This window comes from Drosophila innubila, assembly GCF_004354385.1.
Source record: "Drosophila innubila isolate TH190305 chromosome 3R unlocalized genomic scaffold, UK_Dinn_1.0 2_E_3R, whole genome shotgun sequence".
Taxonomy (NCBI): Eukaryota; Metazoa; Arthropoda; class Insecta; order Diptera; family Drosophilidae; genus Drosophila; species Drosophila innubila.
The window spans coordinates 3,330,311-3,337,178 of NW_022995380.1; the positions used below are offsets into that span (position 1 = coordinate 3,330,311).

A 6,868-nucleotide genomic window follows, 5' to 3' on the forward strand; every position below is an offset into this window, starting at 1 on the left:
TTGGGGAATTAGCTGATAGCTTTGCCGTTTGGTTTGTTATTTGTTTGCATTTGAAATGGACTCGAAATGAATTTGCTTATAAATATGCATAAATTTATGCCACAAAACAACAAAAATTTCTTTGCATATCCGAGAAAAATATGAGCATGTCCTGTTTATGACGGTTACACCCCTGGGAGAAACTGCAGAGATGAAGCGAACAAAAAGTCCGACCAAAAAAAAATTAATAGGCTATGGGACTTGACATGGTCAGAACCGCTGCCAAGCTGGCTAAATTACCAAAGCCAATAAAATTGTGAGTCGAGTTATATTTGTTATGATATCAAAGATGCCCTCACGTCTGCTCCATAAACCAAGTTGTCGACTGAACCTAGAATCTATCCAAGTGGAATATTAATTTCAGGACAACTTCATAAACCTCTGACCTAACAACACACACTTCCTGTAGACGTTGGCGCCAAATCATATTTCAAATATTGTTGAGGGAGAAACAAATAAACAACTGTCTAAATTGAATAAACAAAGGATGTGACCAAGTGACAGGGCTACCGATCGAACGATCGATCGAAAACGTAGCAAACATAACGCTGATCGTTAAACATCGTCCATAGAGATAAGATCCGAAATGCAACCGAACCCAAGACTCGAGACTGAGTCCAATTCTATTCAGAGTAAATTGTCAACGTTTTTTGTATTGTGGCAAAGAAGATGAAGAAGAAGAAGGAGGGGAAGAAGCAGGAGATGCCAGAGGCAAAGTCGGAGAACAAAAGGAATTTATGACTTGTGTCACTTTCAGCACCATCAACTCGTAACTCAGACGCGCAGTTCCAGCATTTCCCCCCAGCTCCAACTTGAATTCCACGTATGTGCGCTTCAAAAATTAAGATACAAACATGCTCAAGGAGCAGGAAGATCGCATCGCAGACACACACACACACACACACACACACACACCCGGCCATGGATGATTGTACCCAGGCAGGCAACAGGCAGCAAGTCTCAGTTGAAGGCGACACTTGTGTGAGTCCGCAATCGCTCAAGCGTTAAGGCCTGACGTTCTCCTGTGCCTCCTGCTTCTCCTGCCCCTGCTCCTCTGCTTCTTCTCCTCTTCGTTGAGATAAGTGCGTGGCGATAAGCGCGACAGACGACAAGCGACAAACGACAAACGCTTCATTGGAGCTGCGCCTGCGCAAAATACCTGGACAAAGGCGGAATCGAGTTGAGCTACTCGAACTGCAGCTGGGGCCAGAGGCACATCGCGAGATATTCAAGGAGCTTGAACAATTGCACACTTAAATTGCTGCGTGTAACGCACTTGGCCAACAAAATGCTGAAGGCGCCTACTGAATGTAAGAGGCGTAGGATTCAAAGGGGACTTAAGACACATACCACATAAGTCACACTGAATTGCCCACTCAATATATATAGTTCTCATTTTATTTTAAACTTATATTTTCAAAGTTCACTCACTTTTTATTAAACTGAATATTTTGATTTTTTAATTAATTTCTTTTCAATATAGTATAAAATAAAAAAATTTAAGTCAAAGCTTATTTTATGGACAAAAGCTTTACACATTTATCAACACTTAATTTTTTTTACAATATCTGAAATATTTGTAACTGTTTACAATGTTAAGAGGTGATACATTATTCAAAAATGATTCATAGACTTGAGTACAGCTTTCTAACTTTATAAGCTATTCCAACTTTGTCAAAACTAAAACGTTTTTCACGGAAAATTTCTTTTCATTTTTTGGACGAGTATTACCTTAACATTTATCGAAATACAGTTTCGTCTGTAATCCTTTTGACAATATTCAAGCTACGCCTCTGCGCGTCTATCAACAGAGTCGTTTAACACGATAAGAAAATATTTTAAAGGATTTTTAATTGCTTTCAAGTGGCCGACCAGAAACACTCTTCAAAATATTTGTCTGAGACTGTAAGGTTGTTGACAATGTACAGATAGATCTGCAGACCCGAGCCTAATATTATATTGCAACCACTTGAGGGCAACTTTCCTAATGAAGTACTCATTATCGAGGCATTCGATGGGTAGACAAATCGAGTACTTAGACTCGAGCTCGAATTCGATGCAACTACTTATGATCGTTATCTGTTTTGTAAATGATAATCATCATTAGCAAACAAATTGCCGCGATTATCTAACAGTTTAGTTGAGTTTAGTTGATAATGTGAAGTACTATAGTACTCGAATGAATGCTTTAACAACATGTAAATATCATTCATATCGATGGAATCAATTAGTGTCAAATGACAGCCCGCATTTCCCCCCGCAGTTGGCAAAGCAAATTCAACACAACTTGTATGAGATATTCGTGATTATATTCACATTCTGTGTTCCATTTAAAATCCACATTCATTTATTCAACATTCGTTGCACATTTGCGCATATTATTTGCATAAGCTCGAAATCCATTTGATAAATATTCAATTAGCTGCCCCCCAAAACTATTTATATAACTTTTCTGGCGTAGATAATTATGCAAAATCAGGCAATATTACTAGCATTTCAATGCACAAATACGAGCTAATTATCGACAAAAAGATGCCCTGTAATTCATTTTTATAGATCCAGAGTCAGAGCTTGTTACAGGATGCCTTACAGTTAACTTATACTCTATTCGAAATGTGTTTTGGATACTGGGTATATAAACGCAATGCATGAAATTACAAATTAATCGAATGCGATTTGCAATTCAATGTGGAATGTAAATTATAATAATAATCAGAAAATTCCTTAGTTCACTTTGTGTGTGAATATACAGGTCTGTTGGCATGTGGCGCACTCCAGCGGAAGATTCAAAGTGCCGCTTTTGACTCAAAGAAGACGCTAATTACCTTATGTTTAGCGCGCTTTTTCTTCGCACTTCCCGTCGTTAATTCCATTGAACATTTTTATTGACCATTGAAATGCAATTAAATGTCATAAATATTGTAAAATGTGAAAAGAAAATCAAGTATGTTAAACGAGGAGAACAAGGCAACGGCGCCAAAGGTCTTCGATTTTTCACACCTCTACAAAATTTGACCCTTTTGAGGAAACATTTCAAACATTTGGTGTGAAGATTCGGTGTGAACTTGTTAAGTTATAGAAGGAATACGAATAGCTGTATAGAAAATTCAGCTGTTTTAAAAAATGTAAAAAAAAAAAAGCAAATTCTTACAATTGACCCCGACGTGATTTGAACACGCAACCTTCTGATCTGGAGTCAGACGCGCTACCGTTGCGCCACGGAGTCACTTGATACGCTAGCGCGTAAAATCTCAACTTGAAGGAATACTCAAGAAATTTATTTTTTTAAAGAATAACTATTTTTAGCATAGCATTAAATCAAAATTAATTTAGTAAGTTATATTTATATAAAAAGAGATAAGAAAAGAATTGATAACAAATACATACTCGTACTCATACTATGATTATTTTTATTGTTGCTTATCTTGAGTCAATTTGATGATTTGATTTAGATGCATAAACAACTGTAAAGCATTTGATTGGGAGTATTATCTATGGCATTTATTTCAAAAGAATAGTAAGATTATTTTACTTATTTTAGTTAAATAAGCTTTTGTTATTTTCTTTTAGTTGTCATGCAGAAGCTCATTTATTGACGAATACCTAGGGTAGCTATAGGATATTCTACGATTATAACATAAATATGGAAAAGAACTGAGAAAATAATGTAATTTTTTTGTGTTAAATTGATCTACATGAAACTGTATACATTCAAGTTTTCATATTCTATTATTTCTCATCTCAACTATGATATATGCTTCAAGTTGGTATAATATCTCATCCTAATAATGATATATGCTTCAAGTGTGCCTTAAAGTCTACATAAAATTACTGCACATCTCAAATGTCTTTACGATTCCCGCGACGCTTCAAGTTCATGAGCAATTTTAATGATCTTTTCTGAAGATTGTAATCAAAACGATCTTAGAGACTTCAAATAAGATAGTATGAATCAATTGGAAAACAAATTCTCTATGCATGTAAGTACTTCAAACGATTACACATTTTATGTGCACTTTTCAATCTTTACGATTGTGCCCAGGGCACTTCTTTGCATACCAATGTAGAGCCCCCAACATCTTTTAACGACACTTGCCACATAGAACAACTTCAACATAAATTGTACATTTTTGTAAAATGATTTCTTGGTCATATCTAAATCTAATAAGTGAACGTCTATACATACGATATGGATATATATATATATTTTTAATTTCTTTTCATACGAAAAGTGGTCATAAAAGTAAAGGAGCGGTCATAAAGCAGGCCAATCCCTCGAATCCCCTTAAATTGCCATCTCCCTTACCAGACTACAGTGCGTCTTGTATTGTTGTGGCCAAAAGGTGTGAATTTCTCGAGCATTTCTCTAAACATTCCCTGATTAATATGAGTCAGAGAAGCAACAGACGGCAGGGCAATGAAAATGAAAATGAAAATGAGAAGCTAAAGAAATGGATAATAAAATTATAAAATGAAATGTTTTGTTCCATCTTTATTATACAGGGTATGGAGTTTGTGTTGTTGTTTTGGCTCTTAAAACAGCTTAGCCTCAAACAGTTTTCTTTTTTATGACAATTTTCAAGTTGCTTTTTGGAGAGTTTTATACGCGTGTCCTTTTCTTATGTGTGAGATGAGCAAATGGAAATGGAATTCAAAATGAAAATGCTGAACTTTTTTATGCCTCGAGGGGAATCAACAGCTGACGTACAGTTGTTGCAGTTACGAAATGAGTCGTCATCGACATTTATCGATTACATCATCATCGGTAAATGCCTTTACTTCAAAGGCAAATGCCACTTGAGATTGCATCGGGCTCGGACTTGGACTCGCTCTCGACATGTGGCACACATGTGATTGAGAGTCGAGCCTAATGAAGCCATTAGCAGCGCCTTATCTGGGCCGCCAGGATACGAAAATGGCATCCTTGGCAAGGCATCCCGAAAAGGTCTTTTGTTTGCAACAGTTTCTTGGGCAACTAATACGCCTAAATTAGATCAAGATCAGCTCGGGGCCATAATAGTACGCGCATTGGCAGCTGTTCTTCTACCGAACCCAAGCGGATTCGGTAAACCGAACAGAGCACCCTCTGCTGTACCCGCTACCCTCTCTATCCTATAGCCTCTAATCTCTATGCTGTCAGTCTGACTCTTGTGGGCAGGCAGACAATAACTTTACTCTAGACATCTCTGTCTGTCTCGCTCTCTCTCTCTCTCTCTCTGTCTCTGTCTGTGCTGTCTCAATATCTTCATCAAATTGTTGTTGTTGTTGCGTCCTTTGTTGTTTGCCAAACTCCAAATCATGATAGCACCTGATCTTGACCGAGCTGGTCATTAGGCAATTACCAAACTGGAATTTAAAGCTGTCCAACAAATTCGCATGGGAATAGCGATTACCGAGAGAAACAAATGGAGGAAAAGTTCTTCTCAGGTGCTTATTTCAGACCCTGTATTTAAATATGTATAAACTTTATTCTTAACATTATGCCATATGGTTTTAGTTTTGTAAAATGTGCGTGACGAAATACAATTACATGATATAAGTTATTAATATATTTAAATAAAATTATTTAGAAATTAATAAGTGTTGTTAAATGTTATTTAAGTACGTATTTAGTTTTTTTTATCCTAGTAATTCAAGATAACATTTATCCATTATATTAAGGTTATAGGCATAAATTTAATTTTGCATTTTAAAACAAGAAACTGAAAAATAAACATATTGACTTAGAACTAAAAAGAGGCGGTAAATAACTCTATTAACTGGGTTCGATTCCCATCCAGTCCCGAACAAAATTATATGAAAATATACACAGTCAATGTGTTCTTAAGATCAGAGTATATAAAACGCAAAAAAAAATTCCCCGTCAAAAAAAAAAAGAAAAAACAATGATTCCATTAAGTATATTTATTTTTTTATTAAAAAACTTTTTAGGAACGACTTAAGTCATTCCACTAAAAATTGCTATTAAATTAAATTATATAATTTAAAAATCATATTTTTTTCGGTCTTTTTTTATTTTTTTTTTTTTTGCTGTAATCCCTGATGATCCTAAGCAGATCAAGTTTGTCTCTCACTGCTCCTTTTTCTTTGATCAGCAATAAACCTGAGCTGCCTCCTTGCCACACGCATACACATAAATTGCATAAAATGTCTGCCACATCCTGCGCTTTACAAATATTGCGGCACTTGAGCACAAATGCTGCATCTAATGTGCAAGTGCAAGTGCAACTGCAACACGCTGCTCCTGCTGCATCACTTTCTACAATCCACTATCCATTTTTCCTTTGGCAATTGCAACAAGCAAGAGTTGCAACATCCACATGCGACTCTTTCCCTCCCACACTCCCTCTCGCACTCCTTTTTCCTGTGTTCCTCTCTCCCTTTGGCAGTTAGCTCCTCTTTTTACTGCTCTCATCTATGTTTTATTGCTTCCGCGCACTTTCGCTAGCTGTCGCCCAAGCCGCAGTCACAACACGCCTTCCCTTCCCTTCCCCTCCCATCCCTTCACTTCCCCTCCCGAAGGAGACTTAGACCAGAAGCTCACACACAATTGCATATGTGAGAAAGTTGCCAGTGCGTTTAGCACTTGATAGAAAGAGAGGGAGAGAGGGAGAGCGGGAGTGCGGGAGTGAAAGGGAGAGGCAAGGATTGAGGCAGAGCATCCGCTTAAGCGGAAGCTGCCAGCCTTGTTGTCGTTGTCTCTGCGTTGTTGCCACATTTTGGCGGTTGCTGCGAATGGTTTCCTGTCACATGCGTTGGCGTAAAGCATGACACAGATGTTGCACCCCCACCCCTTTCTCACTATCTCTCTCTCTCTCTCTCACTGTCC

The 6,868-nt window shown here is 37.3% G+C and overlaps 1 non-coding gene across 1 annotated transcript; it reads right to left on the reverse strand.

Moving 5' to 3' along the window:
• Positions 1 to 3,193: 3,193 nt before the first annotated feature.
• On the reverse strand, positions 3,194 to 3,265 carry Trnaw-cca. The gene has a single exon. It is a non-coding gene; the product is annotated as a tRNA-Trp (tRNA).
• Positions 3,266 to 6,868: the final 3,603 nt, after the last annotated feature.